The sequence below is a fragment of the Paralichthys olivaceus genome, chromosome 6, assembly GCF_024713975.1.
Source record: "Paralichthys olivaceus isolate ysfri-2021 chromosome 6, ASM2471397v2, whole genome shotgun sequence".
Taxonomy (NCBI): Eukaryota; Metazoa; Chordata; class Actinopteri; order Pleuronectiformes; family Paralichthyidae; genus Paralichthys; species Paralichthys olivaceus.
The window spans coordinates 6,851,465-6,878,570 of NC_091098.1; the positions used below are offsets into that span (position 1 = coordinate 6,851,465).

At 41.5% G+C, this 27,106-nt stretch overlaps 1 protein-coding gene across 1 annotated transcript in view; it reads right to left on the bottom strand.

The window, feature by feature from the left end:
- The window catches only part of LOC109630998 (plexin-A1-like), a 281,886-nt gene that overhangs the window by 155,333 nt on the left and 99,447 nt on the right, over positions 1 to 27,106 (bottom strand). The gene's annotated exons all lie outside the window — the stretch shown is intronic.

Here is a 27,106-nt window from a genome sequence, read left to right on the forward strand (position 1 = left end):
TTATATACTAGTTTGAATGATTTATTTAACTTGCTAAAGAGGACGTGATTCTATCAATGTTGCTGCCATGATGCATCAGCATCCGTCTTTGTCGATCCAATATTGTTAAATATAAATAATGCGATTCTTCAGCTGTAGATTATTGGAAGGCGTAGTAGAAGAAAACTCAGTTTACAGAGTGAAGGCACACTGCACTTTCCTGGACCTTTAACGATACACACACCAAGTGTGAAGCTGACAAGATGAACAGTACGCATACAGACAGACACATGTTTGTGGAGTTAGAAGGTAGAAAGGTAGATGGGAGGAGACAGAGATTAAAGGAGCAGTCCAACAAATAACCACATTTGCATTAATCAGTCAAAAACATTACTTTTCCTCGCATGGTGTTCACAGCATTATCGACAGACCCCCACGATGAAAGAAGTTTATCCTACAGCGTATCACTTCCTATGTATTGAATACATTTGTATTATGTTCGGCCGACTCCACATGCAGCTGTACAGTATGCTCACTCTCACTTGCCTCAGTGCAGTTAAATTTGTCTATAACATCGGTTATAGGCGGTAATCCCAATAAAAGACCAAATAAACAGCAATGGTCAAATAGTTAACAAGCTTCAAAGGGATGTTTTCATAGAAATACAAATTATGGGTGAGACCTATGAAAATAGTTTACAGTAACATCTGCACAGGGAGAAGGTAGTTAACTTTAATGTCAGCACTGGAAATATATTCTTTATTTTTACCTTGCTTGTTCTATCTAAATGTTTATTTTTATCTTCAAAACCTTTGTTTACCTTCAGAAAGATTATACAATTATTCTATAGGTTGAAGAAGTCTAAGTAATAAAGGAGGTCATTAGAGTGTTAGCAGCACTAATGGCAGAAAGTGCTGTCTTTTCAATTTACAGATGAAAGACGTGAGCAGGGTTTGAGGGAAGGGAGGAGAAAAAAGAGAGGAGAGATGAGTGAACAGAAGAAAGGGAATACACGCAGAGAAAAAAAAGTCTTGTCACTGAATTTGATTTACTCCTCAGGCTGTTCTCTGCAGCTTCCACCACCTCCACCATGACAGAGCCAGGGTGGCGCCTCGACTCTTGCCCGCTGACGGAGCGCTATCCCGGGGCTGATCTGCTGTCACACCCCCAGAAGCTCCAGCCCTCTCTGCAGCTGTGGGGTTGTGAATAAAAAAGCCTCCACTCAAACAGTGGCTGTTGTAGATGTGACAGCGTCATCATTTGAATGTGACCTAAGGGGTCAGACAGGCTGTATTAGAGAGCCGGGGTGTGTCAAGGCATGAGGGAGGAAACTGTCAACTTGAAATGTGGAGTTGTCAATAGTCATTTGTGTGTTTGTGGGAGGACGTTGTGTGTTCAGGGTGACAACTGTCCTCAGCGTGGAGTAAACTCTCATCAATGCTACCAAGGCTGCATTTCATTATGTCATTATGACAGTTTTAACCTCAAAAGTCAAATTTAAAAACATGTCAAATCTATTTATCGATCTCCTGCATCGTGACAAGATTATATAAAAACGGTGGCATATTGGTAAAATCCTGATATTTTGCAATGCATCCTTTTAACCGTGGGGATGATTATCACATCTTGTCATAGGGTTTAGGGTCGTGTGTGGCTAAAACCTACAGTCAGTGTTTCTGAAACACTTATTTGTTGAAGCCCCCTCACATCCTGAAAGCCATCAATTAATAACGTTTAAAAGTCCTGCGGCCCTCACAGGACTGTGAACCCAACAGTCAATAATTTCACTCAGACCAGATTTAATGATTGGCTGGTTCACCTGCCTGTCACTAACTGACCTGCCTGCCCGTGCTTTCACTGCACATGACAGGTATTCAGAGGAATGCACAGCTGAAGCAGAGACGACAGCCAGAAGTTAGCGAGCGAGTCACAGAAAATTCATCGGATTACCAACCCTGGCTTTAATTGACAATCAATGTCAATTTTAATTTTGTTTATGTTTTTTTGCAGTAGAAATGGAAATTCATTTTATACCAAAACGTATCATGTATCTTTTGTTTTCAAGTTCATCAATAATCTTCAAAGAATAAAAAAAACTATCATTATCTACAAAATAGGTCCAATGAAACGTTTTTCCACAAATTTTTTCTTTTTTTTTCTTCCAGGTTTATAATGGAATGGATGTGTTTTCATCTGTGAGAGTCTTTTTGGAATCAGGTGAGGAGACAGTATAAAGGAGTGAGAGTGTCCACAGAAGCTTGAGCTGGATTAATGAGTCAAATACCGGACTTTCAGGGGTCTGGAGTTAGATTCTGGCTTAATTTTATTTTTAATTTGCCACAAAACCCAAAAACCACTGCAAAATAAAAACAAAAAACATCTTCTTGCTGAAATTTCGTTTAACTTGCCTCTCTGAGCTTACTTATACATTTTATTGATTGAATAATTCCATTGGCTGCAATTTTGTGCAACCCTTGGGGAAAACCTATTACCTACATTTTTCAAAGTTAAATTGGATGGAACAGTTTTTGATATAAAGTTGCACGCAGAACTAAATTTAGTTTCAATTCATATACTATAAAATTGGACATGTGCTTCATTCTACAGGCTGTCACCTTGTGTTGGAAATATTTCTGTAGTGCATCTATTATAGACACTTATTACAGCTTCCACAGTCCTCAATGTGCAGGTTCTTGGCCTTTTTTTGCTTTTCTCTTTCAAAAGCATATTTTAGAAAAGTGAGTAAAGTCTGTGTACTTGTTCTTATTATTATTTTTGAACTATCTCAGTGTGTGACTGATTATATATATATATAGCTATTATGTATAGAGAGTCATGGGAAAATAACATGTTTGTTGCACTGTGTATGTCTGCATACATACATTAAGTGTGGTTCTCAGGAGTTTGTGTGTGTATGTGGTAAACTTGGGAATGTTGGCATGTGCTGGTTCCCTTTCTGCTGTGGGTGGGCCTGTATGTGTGTGTGTGTGTGTGTGTTGTGCCAGGCAGTAAAAGACACCAATCCAGCTGTAAGTGCCCTAATCCCACCATCCTCCTTTCATTTCTTTTTAAGCAAGTCTTTCATTTTTCTGTCTCTTGTTTCGCCTGTTCGCTTGAAATATTTTCCTTTAGGTCTCGGGAAGACCGCATGGTTACACAGAAAACACTAAATGAAATATAGAGAGACAAAGAAAGGCAAACAGGTTTGAAGAAAGAAATATAGAACATTTTAAGTGTGCAGACATGGGAAGTTTTGCCAAGACAGGAAGTTCAGCGCCAGTAGAAACGAATGCAGAGACAGAGGGAGGGCAGAAAACAGAGCGAGGAGTGATGGCAATGGCCCAGTGGAAACCATGATGTCATGATTAGTGAGGTGCGACCATCCTGCAGTCACACTGGCACCACATGGACGCCAGCGAAAAGCACACACACAACATACACACTCACAAAAATCACACTAAATCTCTCGGCCTCTGCTTCTAAACGATCACAGCTGCTGCAAGAAACAATGCAACCATTGTCACTCTGTACCTCCATGGGTGCACGCGTATGCACACGTACGCACGCACACACACAAACACACCACTTGCATGTTCTCGTCTTAAAGTCCTGTCGATGTTGACAGAATCATTTAAGGCTGCCGTAAGCAAAACTGTCTCTGGAAAACTGCAGACATCTTATTTCGTCCACATCATCATATTTTCACCAGTAATCTTTCACTTGAGTTATCATATGAACTTTGACTAAATCACAGTGATGATGCATTCATTCAGTAGTAACAGAATATTAAGCTCCCATGAACTGGAGGGATAAGAAAGACGCACTCAGTGATTAAAACCAAATGTAGCAGCTTGGAATGTGGTTGTTTCTCAGCCTCATGTGACTCACATAACCAGACTGATGCTTGTGACTGATGTCAACTCATTTAAGCATGAATGACAAAGTGAAAGAGCTGAGGACAGCTCCATGAACAGGTGAGACTGCATCCAGGACGCATTTGAGATCTGATCATCTGGATCATCTGATCAACTGCGTCCGCTTACAAAACCACTTTTAAATTCACTAGATCTGGATTTTTTGCAAACACTCATTTATATCATTCCCCTATACATTCGCCAGGATCCATGAACTCTGAGCAATCAAGAGAAATGTGGAAAAATGCCCTCTTCTTGCAAGACTAAACTTTTCAAGTTCTTCTGTTGGTCGCACCCTACCCCACCACAAAACTTCCATGAAAATTAATTTTGTTTTTTCGTAATCCTGCTAACTAACAAACAAAAGCAAAAACAACATAGTGTCCTTGGTGTACTTAATAGATTATTTAATTGCATATAGAGCAAATATGTTAGATTTGATCACAAGTTGTGGAATCACATTTAAATAACAGGTAGGAACTGACAAACTTAAAGCTGTCCAGTTAAGATGGAGTCATGGTTAAAAGAGATCGGATGCTGGTTGTCATTAAAAGGCAAATGTGATGTTTTAGTGACCCATCTGTGCAACAGCATCCTTTACTCCAGATGAACAAATGTCGTGATCCTCACATTTGGTAGAGATTACTTGTCATGTTGTTTGTGATCATTTGATGTTGTTTGAAAATGATCTTGTCATTTTTCTCAGAAGAAGTCTTTCATTGTGACTCAGCACGTCTGACACATGCCAACATACACACCCTGTGTGGTACAGAGCCCTGTGTGCGTGACCTGATGTCCACATCAGAGTATCAGAGAACTGCACCATTTTACAAAATGTTTTTCTTTTTTAGGTTGACTCAGGGAACTCCTGTTTAATTTGGCTGTTATGAGGAAAAATGCGTTGAATTAGCACCGAATTTAGCTTCAATTAAAACTAAATGTTTCTGCTTTATCCCATAAAACAATGTAATATTTCAACAAACCGAACCCTGCATCAATTAAATGCTACTTTGCTTGACACATGCAGTGAAGTTATAATATGAAGATTGATGTCAGCCCAAAAAGTTGGGTAAACTCTCGCTCTGCAAACTGAAAGGCGTGTAAACAGGTCACGGATCACTGCTGCTCTTCACAACAGCGTGCTCATTAAGATGGCGCGCAGGAACAGAGACAGCAGAGCAGAAACTGGACTGAGAACCACATCTGGCACAACAAGCGCGCCGGCAAAAATAAACTGCTTTTACAATTACTGCTGACAAAGAGAAAATTAAATAGGACCAGTCCTCCTAAAGTTGCAGGAATCGGGATGCTGTTATTTTTGCTGTATATAACTCAAGTTAAGCGAAATTAAAATTAAGTAGTCTGTACGGTTTCCATATATTTCTATACAATAAATATATTTTTTTTGTTTCAGCAGGATGCCAGAAGGGCAGCCATCAAATCTGTGTGATGGTGGAAGATGAAAAAGTGGAAGACGAGAGTGAGCTGTCCGGCACTGCTGGAACTCCTCACAGGAAAACGCTCATTAATACAGGAATGTTGGAAAAGCTGAAATGTCCTGCTACATCTTCCTACAAACAAGAGGAATCAATGGAGCAGCCTGCTTCATATTCCCCCCAGAGTGATGAGAAACACACACACACGCACACACACACACACACACGCACACACACACACACACACACACACACACACACTCACAGGCCCACTCAACTTTGAACACTGCGTATCTCTCTGGTCATTCGATTCAATCAGTGCACTGAGGGAGACAGATGAGATCAGAGCTTTGACCGCTACTCATGAGCAGTCATCTTGCAAAATACACACACACAGGCACACACACACACACACGCACTTCAAGACAAGGGTCCTATTTGAGGAAATGACATCATCAACAGCCACGGTGTCATGAGGGTCAAGGCTGGCTGGAAACCGTCTCATCCCGGCCGAGATTACCCCGGAGAACGGTTATTACACAGCGTATGAGCGATTGCTACAATGAGGGTGAGTACTGATACACCCCCCCACCCGCCAACCGCCCCCATCTGAGATAGATTGATCGTGCAGCCCATTACTGATAGATGGATGGAGCAGATTACGGAACGCTCCATTAGTGTCACTTCATATAGGTGGGTGAAGAGTGTGAGTGTGTGTGTGTAGTGTGTGTGTGTGTGCGATAGAGACAGATGCACTATATGAGGAGAAGGGTGTCTGGAACAACCTGACACTTTCTGTCTCTGATTGCGTTGATGAGAGTTTGGGACTTAAAGGTCATCTACTGTGGAATTCATCGTGATGAGAGCAATAAGAGTGGCCCTTTACAGTCTGATTGTTAATGTATATTAATGTATAAAGACAATCTGCAGATACATATCCGAGACGTCTGACGCCCATGGGCGTTTTGGTCTTAAAGTCAGGTGTGGTCAGGCGCAGTGTTGCATTGCTGTCTTGAGGCAGTAGAAAGAAATAGTGATTTTGACCGATGAAGCGAAACCAACTCCTCTGTGCAGAATCTTACCTGGCTAGTAGGAAGAGATCACCACCATCATCATCGTTATTGTTATTATTATTACATAAGCTGGGGCTGCTATCATAAATCACATCTATAATTATCACACTTATTATTACAACCTGTCTGACAGAGCTGAAACATGATGGTTACAGAGTAATATCTTCACTCCTCTCTCCCCCACATTGAGTCTGGTTCTGCTCGGGGGTTCTTCCAGTTACTGAGCGAGTTTTTTTCTCTCCACAGTCGCCGCAGTGCTGCTCATCGTGGGAACTGTTGGGTATCACTGTTTTGAAGGTTTCATCCTTACTATGTAAAGCGCCTCGAGATACTGTATATTATAATTTACTGCTACACAAATAAAATTGAATAAAATTAATCCACTTCTTTAATGGCAATCCACCAAGGTGCAAGCTCACCAGACCTTTGAGGGGAATGGGAGATGGCACTCTGATTGGTTTATTACATGTTGAAACTGAAACAGGATTCATTAGACACCAAGCACAACCATTTGAACCATGTACTTGACACAGTGAAATTATTTTCCGGCTGTTAAAACGGACCCTAAAGGCAACATCTGGTGAGTTTAGATGAATAGAGTAGGTTTGAATTCCTAATGGAGGCAGTGATTTGATATCAAACCTTGCCTGCAGATACATGTGGTGAAAACAAAGCTCTCAGTGAAACTGTTGTGTTTCACGCTGATCTGTGACATGAGTCAGAATTCATCCTGTGGGGACCATGAACCATGGATGGACCACGGACCAAAGTCATTGGGACTGGTCTTCGGGGCATTGTGGGTACCTTTAAAACAGTTACGGCAATCTATCCAGTGGTTGACAAGACAATGTACTAAATAAGATGAAATATTAAATGATGGTGGAGCAGACAATCATCTTTCCAGTATGTTTTTATGTGAAGTCCCACAGAGGGCTGGACATCCAGTGGGTGAACATCATTTTCCACTCAACTGCTCCACAGTTCCACTCCCACAGGCGTGCAAGAATATGCATTACATGTGCACACTGAAATAATGCATGCATGGATGCATAATGCACTCCAGAGATTGTGACTGTGACTCCTGTACGTCTGCGTCCTTCATAACAAGCTGCCACCACACCCATCCACCTTGACCTGAGACTGTACCGGGAGAGTGCGGGAGGTCGCCCTCTTTTTCTTCTCTCCCCCATCACCATCCCATTCCCGAGATGAGAGTGTGATTAACCCCTATGGAGCCAGTGGGAAGGTGATTCACCTCCGTTAAGATAATGTGGCCTGTCCTCACCTCATCTCTTGGCTAATGGAGCTTAGAGGGCTGGCTGACGTACAGGGGGAATGAGATATTTAATCTTGGCACAACGATTAATCCACACATAGACGGAGAAAAAAAGATGGGTATCTGAAGGTTCATGACTTCTCATGTGCAGTTGTGTTTGTAAAGGAAACAGAGCAACCAATTCCACTTGCCTGAGCCCACAGAGAGCATATATTACTGAGTTTAGCTTCTTTTAATTGGCTTCCAGTAGATATTAGAACATATTTTAGGATTTAATTGCTGATTTATAAGGCCAGTTCTGGATTTGCACCTAAGTACATTTCAGATCTTTTAACACTCCTGGTCTTAACTGTCCCCGCGCAGGACCAGAGGTGACTGGGCCTTTTCTTTCAGGGCTCCCACTCTGTGTGGAATAATCTCATCAGGTAAACTCCTTCTCTTTTAAATCTTTTGAACACATTTGAATTGATGTGTGTTCTCTAAGTTCTCCTCTTACTATTTTTTTTTTTTTTTATCATTTTACAATTTTTTACTTGATCTCCTTTTCACTTTTTTCTCCTCTGCCCCAGCTTCCTCTCTCCATCTTATCCATCTCTCTACTTTTAATCTCTCGCTCTCTCCATGTCTCTGCCCCTCTTCCGTCTCTCTCTTCCATTTTCCCTCGCTCTGTGCTGTTGAGTGACGGCACAGTTAAACTGTTATTGGCTTCTGCAGAGGAAGCAAAGCAGCAGCAACGCGACTTGGCAGCAGAAAAAAAGGAGTGTGTGTTTTCGTGTGCATGTACACTGTCGCAAAGTCGAATATAAAAGTATATGTTGTAAATGAATGTTCCAACGATTGAAAAAGTTGCATGTTGTGGTAGGAGGCTGTGGTGGGAGCTCAAGGAAAAGGAGAAAGGAAAAATATGCAGGTGGAACATTATCATAGTCTTTCAAGCCAATCCAACGAAAACACAGCGCTCAGCCCCATTCAGTGCTATCCCTCAGCATAACATTACACAAGCTTGCATCAAAGGGAACACAAATACACTATGTACACTCTCCTATCCAGCGCTGCAGCTTTAAAAACACTCTGTAGGTTACTGAAACTAGGTCATGAAATGTGAGAAGAGAATCATTCACAGCTTTTAATTTCAGCATTTACTTGTGTTTCATTCATAATGAAATAGAAGACTGAGGGACGGTGCCAGAAAGTGATATGTTGTTTAAGTACCTTGGCTTACGTGAGCTAACCAGCTGCCTGGAAATGAAACCAATGTGTGAGGAAGAATTTCACGCTGATGTCAGCAAAACACAGAAAGTTTGAAAATGTAAAAGAGGATAATATCTATACTGAGAGGAAACTTTAATCCATAATGAGACAATAAAACAGGTTTCTTCATACACATACTTGGGTGTGATGTATGTAAGAATGAAAATAATAAAGTTATCTGCTGTCTGAGATCATTTGGAGCAACTGTTTAACTGTCGAAATAATAAAAATATAACTGTTAAACCTACATATGACAAAAGTTGACAACTAAATTCTGTGTCCCTTCTCTTTGCCCGTCACACTGATCATAAAAAAGCTAAAAAAAGACGATTTCACAGCATTTTGAGTGTCACTTTCCCACAGATGGTAAAAATGCCAACAAGGAGACTGCATCGCAGTTGTCACTACCGATCCGTCTGGCAGAGGAGCCCCGTAGCTGTTGCGACTCTACTCTGCCCATGTTGTTTCAGGGTCACAAAACCAGATGAGAGCCTCTGTCGCAGAAGCAGCTTCGAGCAGACTGCAGGCTCACGCAATGGACATGATACAAGAACCACGGTCTGAAAACCCCTCAAACCCTTTGAATTATGTTAGCTTCATTAGCTTCTAGCATGCTGACGTGCTTCCATCACCTCAGTGAATTGTCCTTTATTTTTATCACTGCATATCTGGTCTCTGATATAGTCTTTTCCTGTTGGTTTAGCCCAACAGATCAACGGCAACACTCAAAGAATGTTCTTCAGTGGACACCAGAGCTGACATAATGGTCTGCCATTACCACAAATCTATCATGGTGCACAAATAAAGATGACACTGTAAGAGTTACTGTCTGGTGTGTTCGTAGTTAGCTCACCGGCACTTCATCATTCAAGCCTCTAAAACAATATTTCATGATGATATGCTAATATTGTCACTGTACCACTTTCCTGCCTCTTGGTCATTTTTTATACCAAAGAGAAAGAGACTGGTGAATGGTAAATGGTCAGTATTTAGATTTTCTCGTCTTGATGACAACTCACACACACACATATTCACACAGTGCAGCACTTTCTCTATCATTTGTCAATCATACACTTAATCTCTGTTCAGTGTCTTAACCAAAGACACTTTGGCACATGGACTGTGGTAGACGGGGGATCGACCGCAGACCGTCTGGATAGTGGACAACCCGCTCCAACTCCTGAACCAGAGACGCCAAAGCCGCCCAAGCATTAAAGTCATCTTTGATTCATCATTACATCTACAGATGTAATCCCATCTGTGCCTGATCAATAGGAGCATCCCAGACGCATTTAAACATGTTTATGCGTGCATGCATTTCACAAAACTTATTACAGTATATCTTTTCAAATCACAATAACAGCTTTAATCTTTAATTTTGTGTCAGTATTTGTGGATCTTGATTCTTAAACTCTGTGCACCCTTCAACTGCGAGAACCTATATGACAAACACAGCATGACTTTTCAAATTACAATCACACAAATGCTCCTTTCAAATCCACTTTGATAAAAACCCCTGTCTGTATGAATATTTATTTTTACTCCTGTTATTAACAACCATAAAATGTGAGAGATTCACTTTCCACGTGTGTCCCTTCCCTCCTGTACGAGTGTGTTTGAGTGTGTACACCCTTGCACATGGCAGGACACCTCCACCATCTTGCTTCATCACAAATTACCTTATTAAATTTCATTGCATTAAAGCCACTTTCATGAATTTAGCGTAGTCCCAGGCCCATTGTTCGACCGCAAATGAGATTAAAGCAACATTTGCCTTTCTCTCCGTTTTCAATCATATTTCTGGAAGGACAGCTCGGGCACAGCAACTTAATGAGGAGAGGGAAAAGAAGAAGAAGAAAACGACACATTCAAAGCACTTTGGCCAGTTTGCTAACTTGAGATAAATTGGTAACACACTTTGGAAATTGTGAAGTTTTCTGCAGTTTCTATGAATGTTTATTAACTTATGTTTCTTGTCAAGGTTGCAAGATAATCACTGATTCCTTTCTCTTAACTTTCCCTAAAGCTTATCTGTGTCATTATAGCTGGTAATGTGTATAAGTTAATGGCATACAAACAATGAATGTTTCATCCACTCATTTAGATTAATATTTAATGGGTATGTGTGTGTGGTTGTGTGTGCAGTGTGTACTGCTTTGTGTCTGCATCATATGCCCCAAAGTGCAATAAAACTGAGTGAGCTGAAGTTAAGCTTAAGGCTTTAAACACACACGATGAGCTAATGGTCAGTGAGCTCATGTTGCCAATACAATGCAGCATTATGATGTTGCTGAACACCTTTACTCCAGGAAGTAAAATTTTAGATGATGGAAGTTTGAATATCAAATCAAACTTAAACGTGTTGACAGCCTCGGCTATCAAGACACCCCCGAGAAAGGATGTTCTCAGGCTAACAAAGAAAAAAGAAAAAACTTCATGTACCAGGGAAACTTCTGCCTTTCTCTTTTTTATCTCAATGATAATGACATTTCGCAGGGGTTCAGGTTGGCTCATTGTGGAGAGCTATTGGAATTTGGAAACATGTGATGGACATTTTTGGACAATAATGTTTCCACACTAAATTGTAAAAGACAAGAAATGTCTGCAAGCCAGTTAAAACCCCTTGACACTTTTTATTCACCTCCTGGTGACGTTTATGTGCCTGAAACTTTGCATGGGCATGTGTCACCTTGACACAGGCCCTTCTTCTTCTTCTTCTTCTTCTTCTTCACGCCCAAAACGTTACATGGGAGGTCATTAAAATCCTCACTTCTGTCCAGCCCCTAGATATTCTGAATTTTGGATGTGTGTGCTTTTGAATGCCTTCTCATGAATTACTATTTAATCACAGAATTAATCAAAAGATTAACTGACAATGAACATAATCAGAAGTTGCCGCCATCATTACCACAACAGATCTGAATTCACATGTTAGCTTGTCACTCAGCGAGGCGGCGCAGGCACACCAAATTAATGTGTAAATCTTGCAGCATTACATTAGTTGAGGATTAGGAAACACAAGTCGCATTTTCTAATTCAACATGTCGGTTCTCATTTGCATGAGACTGCACACGGACTGCACATGAACACTTCTTTTAAGGAGCACAGAATGTCAACATTCAAAACCTGATTACAAAGAGATTTAGATGGAGGTCTCTCTACAGCGCGAAGCCACAAAGGCTTCGTCTCAGCCAGAATCAACAGGACCCTCCAGCCGTCGGCCGAGTCAACAGCCGCAGCAGCCACGGAGCTCTACAGCCACAGAAAGGAGCTGGTGGCCCGTCAGCCAACTATACTGGACAAGTGGGTTTTGTCAAGAAGTTGAATGCTATAGGAGTTCCATGTGAAAGGCCTGTGTGGAGAGGCTTATGTGGCTGATCTGCATGTGAAAACCACGAGGGCTTCACATACATATTATTCAAGGCTTTGACCCACTCAAAGAAATGGATACACACACACACACACACACACACACACCCTCAAACAACAAACACAGGGAGGCAACAGAAGGAGGGAAAGTGACGGCAAATAGGAAAAAAAAGAAAAAGGAAAGTTGCATTTTATTGGCAACAATACATGAATGCATTCTTTGTGGTTTTCAGTCCACGGAACCAAACAATAAGTCATGAAACAAAGGAATCAAACAGATTTACCCAGAACTTTTCCTTTCTGTAAATATTCACATTATGTGTAACTCTCCATGTAGTGATGTTTGGAAAAAATAAACCGGACCACCTACGCCAACAAGAACCGCAACAGACAGCGAGGGAGACTTGTGCGGCCGTGGAATCCCAATTTGTTCCCTGTTGTTGCACCAGTCACAGCGCCATTGATGGAGACTACCTTTGCTATAATTGTTTTTTTCTTTTTAACAGATTGACAATGGTTCTTTCTATCCTTTAAAAAAAATTGAATTCAAACTCATCTGTATTCGTCAAGGCGCCAGCATCACTTGCAGCCAAATCCTTCTCCTATGGTTTTCCTCTCTGCTCCTCTCCCTCAAAAAATACATTTAAAAAACAACAGAAAGAGAAGCAACCTCCCTTCTTTTTTTAACTCCTGTTCTAAAGGCCCGGTTTGTTCTGTTTTCTGCTGTTTTTTTATTTCAAAGCCTGCGATCCCTTTCTCCATGCCTCCTCCTCTTTCTTTTCAGATATTCCTCGTTCCTCTCCGTCTCTAAACTTGCTTATTCCCTCCTCACTTTCAAAACATCCCTTCGTTTCTTTTCATATTCAAGTAAATATAACTGTAATATTCTACTTTCCTTTTAGCGTCTACGGTTTGTTATAACTGTATTTTAGCCCGTTTGATGTGTAAATGCGATGGAGATTGCGTGTTCAACCACAAACACATGTGGGGGAGACTTTGTGTCCTGGTTCTTAAGCCCACACGTTTGTGTGTCAGAACGTATGCAGGTGTGCGACGTGTTTGAAATGTGCACACATGTCAGCTACCCTGCACTTTTTTGTTGGCAGCAGGTTGCATGTATTTCTGTCCATCTCAGCATGTGTGTGTCTGCATCTGCAAGCGCACGCTGTATGTGAGTGCTTGATAGGATGAGAGGCTGGCGGATATGACACACCTCATCTTCCTTTCCATAGGCCTCTATTTTAATCTGGCAAAACAGGCTGTGCGTGTAATGACCTTTAGAAAGGGTGAAGATAAGTAGATGAGGCTGACTGTGAGGAGCGTTGAGTTACTGTATAGAGGAGCCGGTGCTGGAATAAGGGGGTGGATGACAGAGGGAGGAAGATAAATGGATGAGGGGATGGGATAAAGTGGAGCATTTAAGGAGATATATGCAGACGGAGAGCTGAGAACATGGGGGATGACGTTGAATTTTAAACCAAAGCTTGAGTCGCACACCCTCACACAACTGGCTTCTTTTCTCTGAGGTAAAGAATCTGCGGTTCCACTTTATTAAATGTGTTTACATCTCTGTGCTACGGTCAGCTAAACCTTTTCTTTACCTCGAGGACCTGACTGATGCACTTTTGAGTTAATCCACACATTCAGGTAGATACACATGTTTCATGCTTTAGGCTCTGAGCTTCTGCACATTCAGGTTGATATAAAATAGTGGCTTCTGCATTAAAGTCGCAAATCTCAGCTTTACATAGGTTTACATGTGCACAGAAAGAATACAGGTACAACCCTTTTAACACACAGGGTTCTATATATGTTCTGCTATGTTATTGTCATGTTAGCATCAGTTCATTAACAGCCCAGCTCACCAGTGGCTCAGAGTTGTCCCCTCTGGGAAGAGTGAGGAGGTGACCAGGCAGGTGAAGAAGGTGTGAGGCTCAAAGAAAACAAAAATCCATCACAGAGATTTCAGATTTATTTGGTTTGTCAAAAACACAAGGTGTTCTAATAGAGCAGGTGTGAGCAGGAAAACTTAAATTTACAAATAAAAAACAGCTCAGGAAACAACCACCACCTCGTCTGTCAAACATGATGTGTATGTAGTCTCTTCCCTCTCTTCTCCTCAGGAGCTTGGTCTTATTTTAAGAGCTCAAGAGGAGCCTGCACCGAACTTACTAAGGCTTACATCTCCCAAAGCATGACGGGATAGTAGGAAATAAAAACATATATATATATCCCAGAATGAACTATGAAAATACAGAATGATATGTGCATATATGTATAGGTGTATTGAGATTTCTGTAATGTGTAGACATATTTCTAAATGATTGCATAGATTAGTTAGTGTGTAGATAAATCTGTAAATGCTTACATAGATATTAGAGGCTGAAAACTGCTTTAGTCCAAGTGCTATGAAGTCAACAGTTAAAACTCAGACTGCCTCATTGTTGTTTTACATGGGATTTTTGCTACATCTGGTACACTACACTTATGGCCCGATCTACTAAAGGTTTGCTTGTGTAAAAACGAGTGCAAACTTGATTTCACCCACAAAAAAACATGGAAGCTGATCTACTAACAGTGCACACTGAGAATTGCGTGCAGAATAACACGCGCTGTCCATTCAGTGCGTTTGCCTAAATAGATATGTAGATGCAAATATATTAATTTGTGATTCACACAGCTTGAAAAAAATTGCAGTGGTTGTGACTGCGTCTATTTAATACGTTTGAAAAGTAGGTGCTAACCAGCACAGCGCTACGCACAGATGGCTGCAGTTATTGTGATGAGGAGGAGACGGAGAGAACAGGTATTTTTTCTTCTGTTTTTCTTCTTATGTCACGCTATCTTCTCTTAATTTCATCGGTTGTTCTTTTTGTTTTACCCACAGCATTTACTTTCTCGCAGACACTCTCCCATATCGCGTTTCTTTGAGTTATATTAATATTTCTTTGCTGTAGCTCAACAACATGTTTGTTTGCCTCTTCCACTAACACCTCCAATTCCATGGCATTAAATTTCGCTTTGCGCTTGGGGTCACTCTGCTCTCTATAATGCTCCATGGCTCATTTAAATACTACTGCCTGTTATCAGTGCAATTATTTTTAGTAGATCACCCGCAAAATGCCCACAAACAAAACATGCAATCTGTTATAAAGCACACATGCAATTCCGCACTCTTATATAGGGATCTTAGTAGATCAGGCCTTGGGAGCTAAGATGCACAGTATAAGGGAATGAGTAACAAACAACTCAGTGTATAAAGGGTTTATCTTTCCTGTGGAATCTAAATGAAGAACATGTAGACAATGGAAGCACACATTTATACGCAGTGCTGTGTTTCCATGTAGGTTCTAGCTGTTTGTTAAGTTATCAGTACTTGAAATCCGTAAAGTGCATTCTTACACACAGATACCTTCCTCACTTTAAATTGCTTTTCCAGGCACCCTGCTCTCAGGTGGTTGGTCAGCGCTCACAGGGATATCAGACGTTTTCGACACGGCTGCGACGTCTACACTTTGATTCTCTGTATCTCAGAGCCGCACTCTGCCCGTGCACTATAGCTTGTAATTCCAGGCTGCTGAGCTAAATGCCTACAATGCAGAAGGTAATGATAAGGATAAGTGTAAGAGGATGAGGTCAGGGAGATGAATGGGAGTGCGGGCAAGAATAAGGAATGGAGCGCTGTAAAGAGATTGAGGGAAGGATAGAGGGATAAGGGGGAAGGATAAAGGGGGAGATGAAGGGGGTGACGGACGGCGGACCGAGCAGCAGAGGGATGACAGGATAAGGAGGTGAAGCGCTGTGGGGGGTTGAAGGGGGTCCTCACAAGCCCCCTGATTATACTAATCCTGGTGGACCCCCCTCATAGCAGCTTAGTGCCTGTACACATGTGTGTGAGCATACACACACGCACACACACAAAGAGGGAGAGAGAGACGCACGCCTTCCATTGGCCCAGCACATGTTGATTTGCACCACTCTCTGGTCCCCTGTGGCACCATCCAAATCCCTCAGTGACGGGGTAAAAGAACAGTCAGGGCAAGGACGGCTGGTGGTGAAGTCATGGTCTTTCAAATTAGATATCTTACCATAGTGATAGAAGCATTAAAAATACTGCAGAAAATACTGTGTTGGGCACCAGCAAGAATGCAAATCTCCGTATGATACCACGTCTTTTAAAATCTATTACTTTCACTAATATACTACTAAGAAAACTGTGATTTTCTATTTGCAGAATTTAATTTGCTTGTTTGTTGGCAACAAAATGTAAGTGATTCAGATGCTGGCTGACAATCGAAGTGAGGTGGAGCTTAGAGGAAGCGGAAGAAGAAGGAAGCGTTTCTCTGTTAGTTTGCCGACTTCCTGTTTTTCACAAAGTTTATGGTTACGGCAATGATTTTGCAATGAAAACCATATGTTTGAGCTATCAAATGTTTTTATTTCATGTCTATATCTGTTTCAAATTTGAGAAATAAAAGTTTCTTCTGTCAGCTCTTCAGAAATCCCTCTAGGTTGCTTTTAAACTACGCTCAGGTTTTAGAGTGTGTTTATATCCTGTGCCTTAGGTCGGTCTGGGTATATATGGGCTATTTCAAGCAAGAAAATAGTTATGTATCCTAGATTTATTTTTTTCTTCTTTAGTTATGACTATTGACCTAGATAATAAAAAAGTTCCATAGCATTCATTCTCTGTATTTATTTGTTTTTCAAAGGGTTTAACCTGAGCTTGATCATCACTTCCATACAGGGTTAGTAGCATACAGCTGGTAAACTATGACAGGTTGTTTTTAAAGGCACTGGTATCAGACCTTTCCTCAGTATCGGCCAACACACAAAGTCCAGGTATCGCAATATGTATCTGGAAGGAAAACATGATATCAGAAGATCTCTAATTCAAACTCAACTTCCAATCAGGCCGACAATAGAAATAAAGGTCTCTGTATAACAACCCCATTTACAAAGTTCCATCTCGGTTAGCTATGTTTTTTTTCACATACATGACTCTTCTAATGGACGAGCATCTCACACTAGTTTGCTCATTGGTTGATGTAAATATCAAAGTTCAGCGACAGCATAACAGGTGGTGGTAAATGTGGGTCAGATGCCCTTTAGCCAGGCATCGAACCCTTAACTGCTGCTCGGTGGCCCCCATTAGTAACTGTGGCATGGCTGAGTGCAGATGTATAAGGAGGTAAAGCAGAATGATGCTGTTACAGAATATGTATGTTCAGCAAACATTTCCTGGATGAATAGCTTGAAAGAAAAAAAGAAAAAAAAATGTCAGAGACAGATTGTGTCACAGTAAGCCACCAGTCATGGAGGTAAAGAAGAGGGCTGAATGGCAGGATATGCTTAATGTCAGCCAGATTGCACAGTGCAGCACTTCTCACTGCAAATGACACCGAAAGGATGAAGAGGGATTACAGAACACAGCATGCAGTATGCTCCAGAAGAGTTACAGGCTAACCCAAGCAGTCCTTTAAAAGTCACACATTTACTGCAGCCTTTAAACACTGACATGTGCAAATTGTGCTTTTTGTCAGGCATGTTTTCCTGGGAAATGTCACAGAGGATAAACAACTGTTTAGCCGGTTTTCCTTTGCATGGATACATCCACGGGTATTTCACTCTTATCCTTCCTGCACAAGTGAGACAAGTTAAGGACAGAAATGTGGTCGCGTGCTCTGCTCTGTCTGTCTCCGTTTCACAGATTAAGCTGGACAAACAGACCCACCTGTGTGTCTCTTTCACAGGTCATCCAATACTCCCTCTCCAAATATTAACTTTGCTTTAGATTCCAGTGAGAGCAGGGGCAGAGGGTTTTTCTTTTGGCTCTGCACTTCACCTTCCAGAGACAAATTAATCTATTGTCAGATCTTTCCTGTTAAGAAAGTCTGACTTTGCACATCGCTAACGTCGCATTGTGTTTATGCTTGACGGTGGGCATGCGTGACTCTTGGTGCTAGAGCAAATCACAGTTTCACATATGAGACGTAGAACTTCGCCAGTGTTCGTGCTAACAGAAATAAAATCCACAACCTGCTGTGACGCTCTCATCGCTCTGTCCCATAAACAAAGTGCAAGCAGCGCAATGTATCAAAACTACAATGCAGTTCGACAATGTGTGACATCACCTCAAGCATTCAACACATACATGAGAGTCGAGCATTACAAACTTACCTTGTTATTAAGTCTGCTAAGACTTTTGGCACAACAGACAAACAGGGTTTAGAACAAATGCAAAAGCCTCAAATAGATCCGTCCTCACCAGTGCAGTGTTCCACCGCTTCCTCCCAATGATCCAGTCACAGGTGAGTAAGAAATCTGGTTACCCGAAGCATCGACAACGCATTCTCCTATAACGTTTAGGGACATGGCTGACTGTTGGTTAACATGAGATCTGATTTGGGTAAAGACAGCATGACCCTTTCCACGTCCACGCTTCCTTCACACGGGATCTGCTGTCGTGGAGCAGTTCACGTGAAATTGTTAGGAGGAAATATGCTCATGTAAGAGTTGTAATTTGTGCAAATTTAATTTCGGAAACTTGTGCAGCTGCCAGCTTCCAGGTTGAAAGATGGTGTAAGAGTGATGATGTCCCATTATTCATCCCATCTGCAAAGCTCTGATTGGTCAACTGGCAAAAACAGCCGTGATCTATTTGAATTACTTAGCAAATTAAGGAGCGGCTGATGATTCAGAGGTCCAGAACCAGAATAGAATTTGTCATAGTCAAATACTGATCATGGTTCCCAGAACCTGGGCTGCAGAGCAAGACTGATGCATAAAACATTTACTACTGGCTATCAATGATAATATTTACATAATATTAGAAGCTTAATGGCTATTTGAGCAGCTATGCCCTGAACTTGGAATGTGCTACATGTTTCCTGCACATTCTCTGTCACACCCACAACAACAGGATACTGATTAGGATCTAAAGTAGGTCATCCATACAGGAGGTCTGTCATCAGCCACCACAGCTCCTCCATCTGCATAACATAAAAACTGTCACCATTAAAGAGCCGGTGGTTCCAAAATGATCATGAAGATGTTGACTGATAGCTTTGAGTTTACAAAAAAATAGGAATCATGACAACTTTGAAAAAAGGCAAAGTGTATAAAAAAATAATAATAATAATAAAGAAACAAATGTGGTCCGTGTGGCAATAACAAGATTTTGATGTGGATTGGAGCCTGTTTCTGCTTGTCATCAAATTATTCAAACTAAAAAGCTGATTTGAACTCTCAGTACCAATCTAAACAAACTGTTACAGCGACACGAGAGATTTGATACATCAAAGAAATATCAAGAAACCACTCACAAGATTTATGTTTTTCTTTTGATCCCCAGGAAACATCTGAAGCCATTAAAAAATGACACTTGGGATGACTGTCCATGAAATACAAGGGGTCAACTGAACCCAGAACATAAAATAAACTCTCTGTAGTCCTTAAAGTCTCCCACACACTGCCACTGCTCTCCGATACTGAGCTTCTCGCAGCCATTCCGCTCGGTGACTTTCCGTGGCTGATTGAATTAATGTTGCATCTGCTAGTGTTGACACGGCAACCCTGCAGTGATATTTTGGTGCTGTCTGTTTCTGTTGGGTCTCCAAACCAGGACACTCGCAGTAACAGGCAGTATGGCCTGACCTGGTGTGTGTGTGTGTGATGTGTGTGTATATTGTGTCAACTCATGGGCCACATGGCTAGAGGGTAATCATGTTACCGACAGGGCTGCTAAAGTTCACGTCCGCCAAATGCAGACGCTACACACACATGCACACACACACAAACACACACACACGAGGAATGCTGGCCAAGTAGCCCTGTTTCTCTAACCGTTCACTCATCTGAACTTCCTTAAATGGATTTAATAGGAAATGTTCTGTGAAAGATTTATGCATTGCCTGCAAGTAAGAGCTTAATCGAATCAGACTGCAGTGGAGTAAGGGACAAGCATTGAATACAAGATGACAAAAACACAAGTGAGTCTTTTTGCAGTAAAATTTGAAGACTAAAAAAAAAACACTGCTGGGACTCCGTTTGTTACAATGATGTGCCAATGCAAATTATTCTAATAAAATCCCCATATCTACCTTTTTTTCTTTTTTCCCCTGGACATACATGGTAATCAGTCATTCAGCATTCATCATACCAGGGTCATTTTGAACCTCGAGCAAGAAAAAGCCTGCTCAGTTAGTTTGTTTTTCATTATGTAGTGTATCTTCAGAGTTATTGGTGCTGTTGACTCATATCACCCTTACAACGCTGGCAGCGTGCATCCAGGATATCGGATTTTAATTCATCACGTAAACTCAGTCAACCAATGCAAAGACATAGAAGACATTCATCACTGCATATACTTCAGGAGGCAGCAGGCACACAAAGTGGTGGGAAGAAAAAAGGACAGAGACGTCAAGGGAGTCAATAAGTCGACAGCATGTTTCACCAGGGAGATATCTGTCACATGTAGCTGCTTTGTTGCTGTCATGTCCACAGAAAATTTTTATTTTACACATTTGCTAGCAGTGGAAATGTTGTTTCCTTTGTAGAGAAAGAAGTGAACAGAGTATGTATTTTTTTTCTCCACTGGAGATGGTGACACTTCTTGCTGACTGCGTCCATCACAGCCTTAACACTCAAATGCCTATTTGTACATATAAACTATTCAGGTACCTTGACTCTGTCCATCTGACCAGAAAGAGATTGCCTCCACAAGCAATTGAGAAGTAATTGTTCCGTGCAAACTGTATTTCAAACTGTAGATGGAATTAAGGCTTCAAGCTAATCATGTTCTACAAATCAAGTGGTTATCTTCTAGATTTAAAGTCTTGTGAGTTCAGGACTCCTTCTGTGGGTTTGACTTGTTGAGCTGCAGTGGGTGATTGCTAATACAATTTAAAAACGGTTATTTTACAACTAAAACAGATATGGAATTAAAAACACACTAGAAGAACCCTCAGTAGGGTGCATACCTCCTCCAAGGTCCAACAATCCCTGTATATATCTGTTCCCTTAATATAATAGATTTGTTTTATCTAGATCCATGTGTTATTCACTGGAAAACCAGTGAGCAAAGGAAAGTGAAAAAAGCAATCATCTGTGGGGGAGGTAATAAATGTGAACCTTTCCATTAAGCAACATTCTACAGCATGCAATAATATCTGAGACAACAGTGCACTTCAAACTGTGAGGCAACATGTGGGAGAAAGTTGTTCCCTGTTTCAACACGACAATGCCCCTGTTCAGAAGAACACGTCTGTAAAGTAATGGTTTGGTGTGGACAAACTTGAGTGGCCCGCAGGGAACAACTGACCTGAACTCAGTCCAACACCTCCGGGATGAATTGAAAAGCTGACAGCACGTCAGGCCTCACCACCCAACACCAGAGGCCGACTCCACAAATGCTCTCAAAGCTAAATGGAAAAAAAAACCCTGTAGCCAGGTTCCAGAAAAAAATCCTCTCATTGTGGGAATTAAAACAATCTCTCGCCTGTTCTCATGCCACTTTTTATCTGTCTCATATGGCTGGAATGAAAATTGAGAATTCATCAAATGCTCCTTCTCTCTGTGTTTTTCAATCTAAAGCTTCACGCCTATTCTTTCAATCTACTTAACAATATCCAATATATCTTGTTTGAAGTAGTTTTTAAATGAAATTAAAATAAATGAAATTTGATTTCAATTATATATTTTTACTCTAAATGTCTTTCAACAAACTTGAGAGAACTGAACACTTCAGGCTGTACACTGTGAAATGAAATCACTAAACATCAATAGCAACTGGTTGTGAACTAGACTTCAACAGATGTCTTTCTGTTTCTGCAGAGAATGAGCGATCATGGGACGATGTCTGTCTAGACAGAGTAGCCTTGGAGTCATGCTGGGGGACGGCACGTGCACACCCATGCATGTGCACAAGAGCCGTAGGGAGGGAAAGCCAACAAGCATCCCAGCTGTAATTAGCTAATGCTGCTAACAGGCTCTCTGTGATGCTCACTGAATGAGAATGGATTGAAGTTCACTGCAATGTCACAAGTTCATTGAGAGGCAAAACATGCATGTGCACACACGTGCATGTGTGCCCACACACACATACATGTAGCCTATAGACATACATTCACACACTGATAACACTTATTCGCTGAGACACACATGCATGTAGCACTCATAGTTTGGGCGTCTGGTCAGTGTCATTGTGGTGGAGCAGAAACTGCTCGGTGAACTGAAGGTGCACAGCAGAGATAACCCAGTGCATGTGCACACACACAGAAACATACATGTCACCAGCCATGGCACAATATACTGGGTGGGATGCATTGATTAAGCATTTGATCAAATCTTATACAATCTGAATTCTTCTCCAGGCCTATTTTTTTATGAGCACCCTGATCCTGTACAGTGCTACAAGTTCAGATCCAGAACTATGAATGTGATTACTCATTTGATAGGAATGGAAGTTTTACTGCGAGATTCTTGAAACTGACGTGACAACTTAAACTTCAGACCCACATTACACTCACAATCAAGTTAGCACAGACACAAGTACACGTGCCGAGAGTTTGGTTCACATTTATCTAAAACTGATAGGATAAAGTCAGCAATGGCTAATGGAAGAGGAGCATCCCAGAAGAGGGCCTCCGAGTTAAACCCTAGATTTTTTATTTTAATTGAATGATTGAATGATGATGCAAACGTACCGTGATCTGTCACTGACCACTTTGAACCTTCAAGTGAAGTCTCTCTGTCCATTTGTTCATTTTTTTCTATAACTGACGGACAGAGCAGATTTGTGTGTTGTGTGTGTCAGCTTTAGATTGAGATGGCACAGGCACACCTGTGGCTATACATTTGTGCTCTGCATCCAAAAGTTTTAAATTAAAAGTAAGAAAAAAATGTAAATGATTCACCATTTTTTTAAAGGTATCGTTAAAGTAATTTCTGAGGTGGTAGTATACAAGCACAGGTAGCAGAGGCAGTGTAGCTCTTACTCAGGCGGAGACAGCAGCTCCATGTGTTTTCATAGCGAGTGGTAACAAGGTCAAGACAGAACAAGAGAAGAAATGATAAAGAAAGAGAGAGATGGAGGGGGAGTGACAGCTCAATGCATTCCTCAGCATCCATCCCCTCTGCAGCCAACACTTCTTTCCATCTTTATAACCATTATGCAAATGTCTGAGCTGCCGCGCACTGTGCTATAATGTGATGCTGGTGGTAACAGTAAGCAGTAATCATGTTTAAGGAGTATGGGTGGAGAAATCAAACAAGGGTATTTATTATCCAGCGATCTCTAATCCGATAAGCTGTCATCACTTCACTCTGCAGCAATGCCTTCAAAAGGAAAAAAAACAAAAACGCTCCCTGCTGCAAAAGAATGAGGGAGAGGATGGAGAGAGCTTCAGTCTGACTTAATTCTCTCTCTCTCTCTCTCTTTCGAGGACAGGCAAATCTGGATTTGGCTCTGTTATTGTGTCTGTCTAGTTGTGGTTAATTAAATGTAGCTGATAATTTGATCTTTTTGTCTTGCGCCTTTTTGTTCCTTCCTCTGATCCGCTGTGGGAGACTTTGTGTGTGTTGCATGGGAGTGTGTGAGTGTGTGTGTGTGTGTTTGTGTGTTTAACATGTTGAATAGCTGCTTTATCCTGGAGGAGAAAATTAAAAAGAAAAGAGGGGGACACAGGGTGACCCAAATATACTCAAACAGGCACATGCAAACACAAACACAAAAACATTCAGATTTTTACTTTGTGGTTTGAATGATTTTATTGTTATGTGTTCTGAATGTAACGACTGTTTCAGGTTATTACACATATCTGTGATTTTATACTAAATATTTAAAGTTAAATAATTTATCTGCTCAGTTTGGTCTGACTGCATCAAAGGCTGTTTCTTAATTCTTATTTTTACACACTGCACTGACATATTTCCTAATAAACAACCATTTAAGACACTGCTGCAGTAGAAGATGATGGGAGAATGGTGAGAACAGACTTGAGGTCCAGACAGGAAACAATCAATCAAACGCCCCTCTTCCCCTCCCTTTCTCTCTTTATTAAACTTCCTCTCTGGTGACCTCTGACCTCGCTGTACGCAGCTCCCCACAAGCTGCACAAGTGAAGCTTTTTGCCTTTTGAACTCAGTCTACAGGCTCTCACCCTGAGGCTGACTGACGATTCTAAAATGTTTCCAACAGCTCCTTTTCTTTATCCTCGGCAGAAGTAAACAAGTGATAGATGGCTAACCTGGGAGCAATGCTGCAGATTGCTGGTTCAATCCAAATAAACAATAAAGTTGAGAATAGAAACAACGACAACTGTGTATATACAAACACACACCCCATGTCCCCCATGGGCTCTAATTCTGCTTGATACCAACTAGCAACATGTCGTCTGTTCTTGTGCTTTGCTGGCTACGATAATAAAATACTTTCAGGGCAGAGGGGGAGGGGGTGTTCAATATAAAGTCTGCTATCCTTAAGCAATTTGTAATCATAAAAGGGCTGCAGTGTAGCGAATACATAAGGTACAGTATATATGCAAACACAAGCACATTCAGTGGTGGCCTTTACCACAAAGTAAGCTCCTTTTCAGACCAGCTCTCCTTGGATTACCTGGCAGGGGGATTCTGGGTAAAAGATTTATCATCAAGGTTGTGATCAACTGGGTCACTTAACTCCAAGTTTTACACCCAGGCTCTGATAGTTCGTGTGAAAAAGTCTGTTGTTCAGTGAAAATCTAATCATGCTACTCATTAATATAAAATACTGTAAATGCTTTTGTGAGGGCGGAGATGTCTCACACAAGCACACTAATGGAAAAAATTAATGCAAAAACCACAACCAAACAGCCAAGACACACAATGGAAGTACAACCACAATGGAAGTGAGCAACAGCAGATGTTGACAATGAGACAGGCAGAGTTACTTACTGCGGTCAAGTCAGCCGTCACTCATGATATGATGCTTGTCTGCTCTAGGTGTTAGGGTACAGGTGCTTGGAGCAAAGAAGTAAAAACCATAAAAACATTTGTGTTCTTCGTAAAACCAGACAAACAACCATTTCATCACTGTATACATCCAGTTTATACGGCTTTGATTTCCCAGCAACGCCAGGGTCGATTTCACACACAACATCAACAATGGGGGACAAGAGCCTCTGTTTTCAAGTGTTACTCCTGGCTTTCTAAAAGTACATTGAATTCCTAACATGCCCGGAATGTAGTTAAGTCTTTTTTTCAAACTCGACACAAAAATCACAAAAAAAGAAAAAAGAAAGGTGGTAACCATGTTGCGGTTTGTCTTCTTCCGAACCAGACCTTGTAGTGCCTTGGTGAGAAAGGGTTATATGAGAGCTGATAAAACAGTGAAACTGGGATACTGTGGTTGCAAGAGGTGACTTAGGACAAGGTGAAATGTGGAGTCGTATGGGGAAATATGAAAGGTAAAGCTAGAGTTAGAAAAAGTGTTGAAATTATGAACAAGACTTTTCCTTATCACTTTATAACTCACTTCTTTTGTCCCTGCAACTGAACTGCACAACATCAGCGGTTGACTAATAAAGTTTTAGCAACATGGATGCATACCTGTATCCCTACAACCAAACCCTTGATGAGATTCTTTGCAGAGGAAGCAGATTAGTATATAATACAGATGGTATGTACGTCTATGCTAACACAGGCAGCAAAATAACTTCCAATAGTCACACATATTTTTCATTCTTTCCCTCTGTCCTCCTGCATCTCTCCTTTCTAATCCCTCACTCCACATTCTGCCATCTATCTGGCAGAGTGAGAGAGAGAGGGAGGGAGGGAGACAACGAAAGAGGGAGACAGCGAGACTCTTGGCTGGTGTGCAGGCCGTTTGGACTGATGCAGGAGGATGTGGAGAGCCCTCTCATCTCTAATCTCTCCCCTCTCTCTCTCACGCCTGTCTCTGCTCCCTCCTCTCCCGCTCTCGCCCAGTCTGTTCTTCTGATGCAGCCTCTCCACTGTGTTTTCCAGTGAGCAACACTGTTATGCATCTGCACTGTATCTCTGAAGCACCATCACATTATAAGCTATAAGTTAGCAACTCCTCTTTGGAACATTTATAATAACTATTTTATCAGATAGGTTGAGACATGAAAAGACAATGTTCATGTTAAAACAATCAACAGTTACCAAATTCTGCCTTTATTGGTTGATCATGGCTCATAACACCAACCAGTGATTCAAACACTTGGTGCTTCCAGAGCCAATGCCTTCATGGAGTCCACCGTCTCTGTGTCATGTCATCTAATCAAACGAGGGCCGTCATTTTTTAAATCAATGCTGAAACTAAATCCCTACACCACCACTAAGTCATCCACCATTCAGAGACGTCCCCCATCCCTGTCTGCCCCTCAGCCGTCTCTCAAAGACAGACCCTTTGAACCTCTGGCTGAGACGGTTGCCTGGGCCAGCAGTTCAAATGAGTGGGACCACCACGCTCCTCAGACGGGGGGTTTCCCCGGCTGTCTGGACACCTGCCACTGTGCTGACGGTTCAAACGGCTCAGGACTGTCGTGGTCTTGGTTGTCAGGAAACTCAAGAAGAAAGAAGCTCCGCATTTCTGTTGCACAGTGTGTGTGCTTTTGCCAGGAGCAGTATTCTACACACACGATAGATAACGCGGTATGTATGTTGCGCTTGTGTGTGTGTGTGTGTGTTAGAGAGAGAGAGGAGGGGGTGGGGTGTGGTTTGCAGTAAACAGCTATGCTGACTGAAAAAACACATTAATCTAGAAAATGATATGTAAACATAATGCTGACAGTGGAAAATGCGCTG